The 12,390-nt window shown below is 42.3% G+C and overlaps 1 protein-coding gene across 19 annotated transcripts in view; it reads left to right on the top strand.

Moving 5' to 3' along the window:
* Positions 1–12,390, top strand: part of DMD (dystrophin) — a 2,843,071-nt gene that overhangs the window by 2,236,551 nt on the left and 594,130 nt on the right. The window lies entirely within an intron of this gene.

Raw genomic sequence — 12,390 nt, forward strand, 5'->3', positions numbered from 1 at the left:
AGCCAGTCTGTGTCTTATGGTTGGAGCATTTAATCCATTTACATTTAAGGTAGTTATTGATATGTGTGTTCCTATTACAATTTTCTTAATTGTTTTGAGTTTGTTATTGTAGGTATTTTCCTACTCTTGTGTTTCCTGCCTAGAGAAGTTCCTTTAGCATTTGTTGTAAACCTGGTTTGGTGGTGTTGAATTCTCTTAGCTTTTGCTTGTCTGTAAAGGTTTCAATTTCTCCATCAAATCTGAATGAGATCCTTGCTGAGAGTAATCTTGGTTGTAGGTTTTTCCCTTTCATCACTTTAAATATGTCCTGCCACACCCTTCTGGCTTGCAGAGTTTCTTCTGAAAAATCAGCTTTTAACTGTATGGGGATTCCCTTGTATGTTATTTGTTGCTTTTCCCTTACTGCTTTTAATATTTTTTCTTTGTATTTATTTTTGATAGTTTGATTAATATGTGTCTTGGCGTGGTTCTCCTTGGATTTGTGTTGTATGGGACTCTCGGAGCTTCCTGGACTTGATTGACTATTTCCTTTCCCTTATTAGGGAAGTTTTCAAGTGCAATCTCTTCAAATATTTTCTCAGTCACTTTCTTTTTCTTTTCCTCTGGGACCCCTATAATTCTAATGTTGGAACGTTTAATGTTGTCGCAGAGGTCTCTGAGACTGTCCTCAATTCTTTTAATTCTTTTTTCTTTATTCTGCTCTGCCATCATTATTTCCACTATTTTATCTTCCAGGTCACTTATCCATTCCTCTGCCTCAGTTATTCTGCTATTGATTCCTTCTAGAGAATTTTTAATTTATTAAAAATTGTGTTGTTCATCATTGTTTGGTCTTTAGTTCTTCTAGGTCCTTGTTTAACATTTCTTGTATTTTCTCCATTCTATGTCCAAGATTTTGGATTGTCTTTACTATCATTATTCTGAATTCTTTTTCAGGTAGACTGCCTGTTTCCTCTTCATTTGTTTGTTTTGGTGGGTTTTTGCCTTGCTCCTTCATCTGCTGTGTGTTTCTCTGTCTTTTCATTTTGCTTATCTTACTGTGTTTGTGGTCTCCTTTTTGCAGGCTGCAGGTTCGTAGTTCCCATTGTTTTTGGTGTCTGCCCCCAGTGGCTAAGGTTGGTTCAGTGGGTTGTGTAGGCTTCCTGGTGGTGAGGACTGGTGCCTGTGTTCTGGCGGATGAGGCTGGATCTTGTCTTTCTGGTGGGCAGGTCCACATCTGGTGGTTTGTTTTGGGGTGTCTGTGAACTTATTATGATTTTAGGCAGCCTCTCTGCTGATGGGTGGGGTTGTGTTCCTGTCTTGTTGTTGTTTGGCATAGCGTGTCCAGCACTGTAGCTTGCTGGTCGTTGAGTGGAGCTGGGTCTTAGCATTGAGATGGAGATCTCTGGGAGAGCTCTTGGCGATTGATATTATGAGGGCCCAGGTGTCTCTGGTGGACCAATGTCCTGAACTGGCTCTCCCACCTCAGAGGCTCAGGACTGACCCTTGGTTAGAGTACCAAGATCTTGTCAGCCACACGGCTCAGAAGAAAAGGGAGAAAAGAAAAATATATAAAATTAAAAAATTAAATAAAGTTATTAAAATTAAAAAGAAAAAAAAATATATATATAAAGGAAGAGAGCAACCAAATCAATCAACAAATCTCAATGATAATCTCTAAATACAAAACTAAGATAAACATAAAAATCAGAAACTAGTCAGTCACATACAGCAAACCCCAAGTCTGCAGTTGATCCCAAAGTCCACTGCCTCAATTTTGGGATGATTCACTGTCTATTCATGTATTCCACAGTTGCAGGGTACATCAAGTTGATTGTGGAGAGTTAATCTGCTGCTCCTGGGGCTGCACAGAGAGATTTCCCTTTCTCTTCTTTGTTTGCACAGCTCCCGGCTTTCAGCTTTGGATTTGGCCCCACCTCTGCATGTAGGTCGCCCTCTGGCGTGTGTCCTTCACCCAGACAGAAGGGGGTTAAAGGAGAGGCTGGTTAGGGGCTCTGGCTCACTGAGGCGGGGGGAGGGAGGGGTAAGGAATGCAGGGTGAGCCTGTGGTGGCAGAGGCCAGAGTGACGTTGCAATAGCCTGAGGCGTGCCATGTGTTCTCCCAGGGAAGTTGTCCCTGGATCAGTGGACCCTGGCAGCAGCAGGCTGAACAGACTCGCAGGAGGGGAGGTGTGCATAGTGACCTGTGCTCGCACACAGGCTTCTTGGTGGCTCCAGTAGCAGCCTTAGCATTTCATGCCCGTGTCTTGTGTCCGCACTGATAGCCACAGCTTGTGCCCGTCTCTGGAGCTCATTTAGGCAGTGCTCCGAATCCCCTCTCCTCACGCACCCCAAAACAATCGTCTGTTGCCTAGTAGGCAGCTCCAGACTTTTTCCCGGACTCCCTCCCGGCTAGCTGTGGCGCACTAGCCCCCTTCAGGCTGTGTTCACACAGCCAACCCCAGTCCACTCCCTGAGATCTGACCTCCGAAGCCCGAGCCTCAGCTCCCAGCCCCGCCCGCCCCGACAACGGAGCAGACAAGCCTCTTCGGCTGGTGAGTGCTGGTTGGCACCAATCCGCTGTGTGGGAATCTCTCCGCTTTGCCCTCTGCACCCCTGTTGCTGCGCTCTCCTCCGTGGCTCCAGAACATCCCCCCCAACCCCTCCCACCCCGTGTCCGCCAGTGAAGGGGCTTCCTAGTGTGTGGAAACCTTTCCTCCTTCATGGCTCCCTCCCAGAGGTGCAGGTCCCGTCCCTATTCTTTTGTCTCTGTTTTTCCTTTTTTCTTTTGCCCTTCCCAGGTACATGTGGAGTTTCTTGCCTTTTGGGAAGTCTGAGGTCTTCTGCCAGCGTTCAGTAGGTGTGCTGTAGGACTTGTTCCACCTGTAAATGTATTTCTGATATATTTGTTGGCAGGACCGTGATCTCCACTTCTTACTCCTCCGCCATCTTGAAGGTCCTCCCTTCACTTCTTTTCTGATGTTCCAGTCTTAGGGAGATCTTTTCCATGCTGCTGAGTGTCTGTGAATATGCATTTAAAACTTTTGAGAAGATACGACGTGCTGGGGGATTATTATGAAATCTGTAAGCAGGATAATTTCCAATGTCTAGAGTGCACTTTGAAGCCCTAGTCCCTAAGACCTAATACAATCAAAGGAAGACAACTCCCCCCATGCCACCCACCCATCCAGCATTGAAGGAGTCACCCTTTTAAGCCAACTGGCCTCCTCAGTGATGTTATGTAAGTGAGTTTCAACTTCCCCAGTGGTGTCAATCCAGGAGTAGCCGGTAGTGTTGGTCACATACCAACACATCTCTGCTTAGCTAAAAGAAAATCAAGGGTTATCTTATTATCAAGAACAGCTTTGGCCAGAGAGTTTAAGGATTTGTGTTGATCACCTAGTGTCTTAGCAATGGAATCTGCAGCGTCTCTAAGAGTTAAGGAAAAGTTCCTGATCATGATGCCGAAAACTTGGCCTCTGTGCCCCGGTGCCAAATTGAATCTTGGAGACAGAGTTTGGGGTGAAGTAGAAAAGATTGGCTTTATTGCTTTGCCAGGCAAAGGGGGACACACCAGGCTCATGCCCTGAAAAACTGTATGTCCCAACCTAGGGGAATTTGGTGAGGAGTTTTATAGCAGTGGCTCAAGGGCTGGGTTGCTGATAAGGATCAGGGTGTGTGCAGGGCCTGCATTCCTTTAATCTGGCCTCAGGGGGTCTCCTGATGAGCTCCTGTGGTTCTTGAGATTATCAAACTGTGACCTTCTCTCTGGAATGAGGAACGCTTCATCAAGGAGTTAACATCTTCCATTTGTTGGGGGTTTTAGTTCTGCGAAAGAGCTCAAAGATGCTGTTCTGTGTATCCCTTGAGGAGGAACCAGGACCCTGCCCCAAGGCTACACTATTGTTTCTTGACTGCTTCTCCCTTGTCTCTCCATCCTGTCTCTTCCCTGATTAGCAACTGTTTGAACCTGCCCTTTGGAAAGCAGGGAAAGTCATGGAGGCTGAAGCCTGTATGCTACAAAGAAGAAACTGGGGACACAGAAAGCTTTCTGTGCCCAGGAACCCCACAGGGTCCTGCTCGATTTTAATCATATTCTCATCTCTATTAACTCCTAAGCAGGGAAGTAGGGCCCTGCCAAAGGAGGCAATTCTTGAATCATGAAGGCCTCCTGGTAGGTACTTTTTAGAACAGTTAGGGGAGCAGTTAAATAACATAGGAGCCATAGCTCAGCTGTGCCCTAATCGTCTAGGCATTCATAGGCCCAAGGAGAAAGACAACCACCATAGACAAAGACAAGACCTGCAGGGTGCAAACCATCCCTGTTAAGGAACTACTGTTAATGGACTTATTCACAGGGACTGCTACATTAACATGTTCAAGCCAGGGGTAATTCAGGTTTTTAGAGCATGTGAGAAGAGAATTTCCTAGACTGAAAGAAAGAATTCTTCTAAATTCCAGAGTTTTCCCCCCTTAGTCATGGCCTGGGAGATACAGATGAGGGTGTTACATTTCCAGGCTAATGCCAGAGTGAAGAAAAGAAAGGGTTTCATGTTTAACTAATGTAGGAAGTCTTGATCTGCCCTCTTGGGTGGAAGCAGTGTACAATGATGTCAGCTACTTCTCTTCCTCACTGATTTCCTTCAGAGGCCTCCAGCATCTGTACAGACCAGGTGTCAGAGCTTAACTGTGAGATGTGTACCTGAGGCTCAGTACCTTTTAGTATTACAGCAGTGTCAGGGGTCCAGAAGTACTTGGTAGGGTCCCTTCCAACAGGGCTCTACAGCTACCTTTGTTCTTAGTGATTTCAAGTCAGACGGTGGGAGAAAATTGAAATGTTAGTTTTCGAGTCATAGCCAGATATTTGAGGAAACCAGAAGAATTCAGGATCCTGTCCAATTTACAGAAGTATAACAAAAACTCAAATACAATTAAGAGGACTAGAATCTACTATGTACAAAGGTGCAAACAACTTTTCTCACTACAATTACCCCCATTTTTTACCAAAGATAATCACAGTAAAACTAATTAGTTTATATTTAATTTGTCCTGATTATTTATATAAGTGCAGCAAGAATAACGATTGACCATGTAAATTTTTCTTTAGGACTGCCTTGCTGGAGTTTTGTAAGCAAGGTACCAGGTCGATTTTTCCAAGCACTTCCTCGAAGCTATCTGGTCATATCTGAGTCTGTGCTTGTCTCTCTCAAATATGATATTCCAGTCAAAGCCTTGGTAATGTAGCCAGTGTTTCTAATTGTGTCCTGTTATAAAAAGAACAGATTCTTATTGAACTTATGCAAACAAATATATTGTCATGAAAATAAGTATACTCACAGAGCGTTTTTGAATTCTGGAGGGATCAAGTAGGTAGAAAAAGTAAATATTTCATCTTTGTTCATGAAGGTATACTTTACCAAAATACAGTAAATCATAGATAACTTAAGTGAAATGGTATCCTTAAATCTGGAAAAACAAAACATTACAGATCCTCCTCAGTTCATGTAGTCCCACGTAATTAATACACGTTCTGCTTGAATCCAGTTTTTCTATCAGTTCTCTTGACCTTACCTGATGATTGAGGGTGATAGGGACAGTGATAATTCTTAGAAGTCTGCAAGGTTTCCATTAAGGCTTGTATGATTTGCCCAGTGAAGTGGGTGCCTTGATCACTGGAAATTATGGGAGGTATACCTCAAGTGGGAAACACATTTTCTAACAGTTTCTTTGCCACTGTGAGGGCATCAGCCTTGCCATGGGCCAAGGCTTCAGCCCATCCAGAAAACATACATACAGTAGCGCGAACACGTTGATAACTCATACTAAGTGGCAGTTGAATGAAGTCCAGCTGCAGGTGTTTAAAGGGTCCAGAAGTAGGAGGTCTCAGGCCTCTAAGGACAAAAATAGTTTTTCTTAAATGCACTATGGTGGGTGTAGGAATGCAAAAACCAAAAAATGGGGACTGCCAGGATGCTAGGATGAACAAAGTGGCCATCTTGGGCTTCCCATATCCCTGACTGTTTAACTTACAGCCATTATTTACCTATCTTAATTTCTCTGATTCAGGAGGAGACTGTTGCATGTTACATCAGGATGGCAAAAGTCTGGTAATAAGAGGTCATGTTTTGCAGAAGCAGAATTGACTTGATCCAGGTGTGCCACAGTCTTTATAGATTCTATTGCAACTGCCTTTGCATGAAGGTCAGCTAGGGCATTTCCCTGATACTCAGGTTCAGTCTTTTTAGTGTGAGCCTCGATTTTGGGGGCAGACAACATTTTTTATGCCAGGACGTATCGGACTTCCAGGAATTTCACACAACTTCTGGAATACTTATAACACATACCTGTACAGAAACGATATAAAGAAGGCTTAATGTTACTTGTTTGACAATGCTTCCCATGTAATTTAACATATCAAGTAAGCCTAATTAGTTTAATCTTCTGGAATGTCCCAAGGGTCTTCTGGAAAAAAATCTCAGTTTCTTTCAGGTCAAAAACACTTCAGTTTTAGAATTTCATTTTGGGAAGTTTAGCAAAGCTATCAACATATTTGGACTCTTGACTAATTAGGATCAGAGATTAGTATGAAACAATACTTAGCTATCTATTCAGCAGTTGAAGGAAAATTAAGTTCTAGTTTTACATTAAGTACACTATTGATATTAAAGCTTAATTTTAAAACCCTTAGAATAGAAATTTAATTTTTGCTAGCCTGATTACACAAGGAAAGTGTTTCTTTCTCTCTTCAGCCTTTTGTATACTTTTGGTTTGTCCTTCATAACCAGAAGTTCTAGTTTAGACTAAATTACCCTCATTTCCCTTAACAAAAATGTGTCTTCATTCCTCATATGTTTTCTTAACCAAAAACACATCCTACTTTCCTTGCATATAAAGATGTTTCCCTTTTTAATTAGCTTTAACTATGTTAGAATTCTTAACTCTTAGAAACTTTAATTTCTATTAAAAATTTAGAGAGTAAACAAGTGTGGACTATCTCTTACACTAGCATTCTTTGGATTGACAGAATTATAAATACTTTTTATAATTTCTAGAAACGTGCTTTGTCATAAAAATTTCTCAGCATGGCACAAAGCATGCTTACTAATAGAACCAAATTTATCTTTTGTTTCTCTGTAATTAGAAGCTAAAAGTAGATAAACCTATGTTCATTAAAGTTTCGGTGTTTTTTTTCTTATTTGGAAATGCTCTTGATATCCACTGAATTCCCATCATTTAACTTAGCAGACTCTTAAGATTTCAAGTCACTGAAAAGATCCAGGAAACTGTTTCTAAGTACTTATACCATAAAATACAATTGTTGCTAAAAACTTTATCTGTAAACTCTTATTCCAATGACATCTAAGTCATTTTTCCCCCCAAATAGGTTTAGGTTACCTATGAAAACATCATAACAAGTTATTTTTTTTGCTGGCAAATTTGTAAGCCCAGGTAGAATAGACGTACGCTTTAATGCTGGTAACTCTAAAGACATGTTTGTTTAGTGAAACCAACAAACTTAAACTAGCTTTTATTTACTAAAGAGTATCTCAGATCACATGAACTTAACAGAATCACTTGGGTTAATTTCTGAGGGCAGTTTTAGCTAATCCTTATGAGCACTTGACTTTCAACCCAATGAAATGGAGCTCTTTTACAAATTAATTTTCATAATACCATCCCAAGGTAGAGAAATACCACACATCTGCAACATACATGTATGTGTAGACATACAGACAGACACATAGACAGACACAGAGACCTTACAATCACTGATATTTGTGCAGCAGATTTATAAGGCTTCTCATTAGCCCATTTTCGAAGTATCTCCTTTTTCTTTCCTTCTGGTGAGAAACATTTGCATTTCAAAGAATGGCTCAGAGAGAATATAGGGAGAGCAAAGCTACATCACAAAGACACACAGAAGGTATCCAGGATTTCTCCAAGATGGAGTTTTTAGGGGGCATATTTGCAGGACATTTCTGCTTATAAGGTCCCAATAGCTCCAAGTATTTTGAGATAAGGAAGGGCAGTTTGGGGATTGGCAGAAAGGACTGAAACACCTATCCACCTATTATTGGAATGTTTCTTTCCCTCTGGGTACATTTAGCTTAGAGGAGAAGGCCAGAGTTCTGTCAGACTGGTGGCCTCCCATTGTATTTTTCTGCTTTTTTATTTATCCGCTAATCTCAGGAGGTAATCCATTTATTAAAACTTTTGAGGATCCTCCCTGGGTTAAGAAATTCTTGATCTTTGGCCCTTAGATTGGCCTTTGACCTAGGAGTGAAAGGTATCTGAGGAGGATTACCTGTAGCCTCAGGTGGTCTTTTTTTTTTTTTTTTTTTTTTTTTTTTGCGGTACTCGACCTCTCACTGCTGTGGCCTCTCCCCTCGTGTTGCAGAGCACAGGCTCCGGACGCGCAGGCTCAGCAGCCATGGCGCACGGGCCCAACCGCTCCGTGGCATGTGGGATCTTCCCAGACCGGGGCACGAACCTGTGTCCCCTGCATCGGCAGGCGGACTCTCAACCACCGCGCCACCAGGGAAGCCCAGGTGGTCTTCTTTTAAAATGCATAGTACCCAAATAAAGGCTGATAGAGGGGAGTGGGAGAACTTATATATTACTCTTATAGTCCTTTGTTTAGGGCACCTTTTATTTCTTTAATTTTTCATTAGCCTTTTTCAATGAAACTATTTTGGAATTTCCAAATCTTTTGGACGCTTCTGCATGATCTTTGCTTTTTAAGTGCACTTTTTCAATGATTTTATTTCTTTGGAATGTTCCCCATAATGGCCGTTGTAATTCTAGGTTGTTTTTAGTAAAACTTTGCCATTTTGTTAAATATGTACAGTTTCTGGGACCACAGTTCTTAAACAAAATAAGCAGGTGTGCTGGAAGGTAGCCTGCTCAACTCTGGATATAAAAGACCTCATTTCTTGTAGCTAGGCCTTCGGTTTTCTCAGAGCCTCACTAATCAGCTCCCAGCACTTCCGAGATTCCGCTTAGCAACTGACCTTTATTTAATATCCACCTGAGGCCTCCCACTGGACCTTGTCCAGTTCTCAAATCAGACCCAGTCGAAACTCGGACCCAGTCCAGTTTTCAAATAGGACCTAGTCCAACTCCAGCAGCAGCCACCACCAATTTCCATGGAACTTTGGACTGGGGGAAAGGGTTGAATCGACAGACCACAAAGAATGGGGACCAGGGACTGATTGCATACAAATGGAGGATTGCAGCTGTCACCATCCATTCCCAATGTAGAATCTGGGGAAGGATTTCAAACGAATGGGGAATGGCAGACTAAACCATCAGCAGTTCCCAAAGTTGAATCCAGGGGCACAGCTAAGGACTGGGGTTTTGCACCTGGGGAATTCCAGTCTGAAAGGCTAGGGGCTTGGTTCCAGGCAGAGTCCTCTGCCAGCTCGGTTGAGCCCTGAACTGAATCATCTACCAGCTCAGGCTAACCTGCCCAGTAAAGGAAAGCCAGTCAGATCAGGAGCTCAAACGCTGAAAGAGCAGAGCTCAACCAAGAGGAACTCACTAACGGCCCTCAGAAGTGGAAAGACAGTGGGCTCAAAAGGGTGCCTGGGGTACCATGCCTGTGTTTCTTGTTGTCCCTGAATGCCAGTGAAATTCACTTCCCATTGCTGCCACTGATCTATTAAAAAACAAAAATTCAACCGAATGAACTTGAAGATATCATTGGCCTTTTAGGTGATTGATGAATCAGGTAGCATCCCATCTAGCAACAAGAATGGCACTCCAAGGGGTTGTACAGAATGGAAGGTATTTACGGAAAGAGTTGGGCAAGGGAGCAGTTAGCAAAAGAAAGGATTAGTTTTAGGCCAGGACGTCTTCTTTTTGGGGGGGAAGGGAATGGCACAGGTTTTCAGCATGCAGACTGCCTCTTCTTCCTCTGGGGGTGGGGGTGGAGGTCTCATGTGGCCGGTTACCTCATTGGTACTGACTAGAAAACTGTAGACTGGTTGATTAAGATAACATTTCTGGTGAAGGTCAAAACTGCAATTAGGTATTAAATCTAGGTTTGGTATCATGGACTTTAGCACGAGTGACGCTATTTTGGGCCTGTGTTTTTTCTGTGTAAAACTATTCATCCGTCTGTACATCCATGAGTTTATTCATTGTTCATTACTTTATTTAATAATGATTATTTCTTGACTATTGGGGTATATAAAAGTGCATAAAATATGGATCCTTTTATAAAAGGGTTGGTAATCTAGGGGGAGACAGATGTGTACACACAGTAACTGTGATACAAAAGCGAAGCATAAAAGCAAGTTACAAGTAAAGTAAAACAGAGATGCAAAGGAGGAAGAGACCTGGCTCCAGGAGGGTAAGGTCTGTGTTTTGTTTAAAAAAATTAAATATAGATTTCTCAAGTCCTAGGCCAGCGCTCGGCACAACAAAGTAAGTTGTTTTGTTGGGGGGCGGGGCCGTGGGGTGGCAGATGACCCTCAGAAACCGCGATTGACTTTGCCAGTAGTTTATTTGACAGGGCTTCACTGTGGGGATTTTGCAAGCCAATAGCATACAGGGTGATGTCTCTTAATAAGTCAATAAAGAAATGACATACTCTAAGCAAATGATAGATTAGTTACAGTATTGTTCCAGGCAAGGGGAGATAAAGGAATAAAAGTCCCAATCTAGTGGTGTACCTTTTCTATGGGTTTACGGTGGTTTCTCAGGAGAGAGGCTTTGCCAGCTGAGAGCTGACATCCAGCTGCCAGTGAAATAATAAGGGGTAGCTCGGCCCTGACCCAAACTCTCAGATATTTCTGACAGATTCTCAGTATTTATAGTCTAAATGCCCCCTTGCTTCTCCGCATGTTCTTAGCAGTAAGCCCACTGCGAGAACCGTCAACAGCTGAGGTGATGACGTCCTGACTCAGCTTACTTCATTCTTATATCAAACCAACTTTACTCCTAAAGGTAACTTTCTTTTGTCTTTGGACAAAAGTGGATTAAAACAACTTCAATTAAGTCATAAGTGAGTTGATTTGAAGTCATATCAAACCAATGCACAACAATAGGTTCAGATGATGTGTTGACTGTCTACTGAAGTAATAGTGGAACAGTGGAACATATCATGGAAGAAGTGAATCTGGAGCTGAGCCTTAAAGCCGAGAGAAATACATTTCAAGTGGTAGATAGATTATAGACCTTCAGAACTGGAAGAGACCTTAGAGACCATCTAGTACAGTGTTTCTCCTACTTTCTGTTTTCATTGTTAGAGCACTCTGCTCTAACAGTCTCTCAATAAACAGTTTCATTTATAACAGGATGCTAAATTGGAAATGCCTGTGACTGAGGTGCTATCAGTAGCAGACCACCAACGTGCACGTTTGGAAAGGAGATGGATAGAAAAACATCCAGAAGATAGTGACTTGGAAAAAAATTGAGGTTTTCTTGGGGAAAATGCTGCTGTTGAACACTACCCCTTTTTTACAGTCCCCCACTTTCACGAGGGGAGGCATTGACCTTCCCATTTTAAGAGACGAGTTTCTTTAGGAACACCTGGAGGAGAACTTGGAGGAGTGGCTCATTGGATTCCGAGTTCGTGAGGGGGGAGTGATTGACCTTGCCAAAATTAAATAACGACAACAAAAATACATTTATCTGGATTCAGTACAGCAAATAAAAGAGCACCAGTGATTGTCAAGTCTAGAAAAGCTTCATGAAACCCCTCTCGATACTTAACATCAGCCAGACCCAAAAAGCAGAACGTCATATTCTAACAATGACAGTACTGAGCCGAAGAGGAGCTTCCTGCTTCCCTTCCCTCTCCTCCCTCCACTCCCATTCAACCCTGTTAGGAAAGAGCAGCTGGTGCATGGGGCAGAAGGTGAGGAAGAGGAAGAGAAGAAGCTCTCTGTACCCCCTGCTCAAGGTGGTGAGGGACCTGGCCCAGTTGCAGCCTCTCCAAGTCGGGGGAGAAGTCATATATGTGAATTAAGTTTGAAGTGTTAATGAATGTATTAGACTGGAAATTCTAATTTTAATGTCTTAAAATGACAGCAGGGCCCTGTATTACCTTACAATGGCCAGAAAAGACATGGGACCTCCTCGTATTTTCACCCAGGGAGCAAGCAAGAACTACCGCCTTGAGCAGATTTAAAGGGAGAAAGAAGACAGATAAAGTTGTCTTTATGCTTATATGCCATAAGTCCTGATTATGCAACATACAGCTTACACCCTTTACATATTTTTGTCTTAAAGGGAAAGGAAAACAGTGTAAAGGGATTTACATCAGGATACAGATGAAGGTGCAGTTGACTTTTTAGTGGAACCAAAATATTATGATCAAGTGGCACTGAAATAGATTATTTAACTGGACAAATTTAAAAATCTATAGAATACTAAAATTAACAATTAGTCAAAGACATGGATTTT

Source organism: Stenella coeruleoalba, assembly GCF_951394435.1.
Source record: "Stenella coeruleoalba genome assembly, chromosome: X".
NCBI classification, from domain to species: Eukaryota; Metazoa; Chordata; class Mammalia; order Artiodactyla; family Delphinidae; genus Stenella; species Stenella coeruleoalba.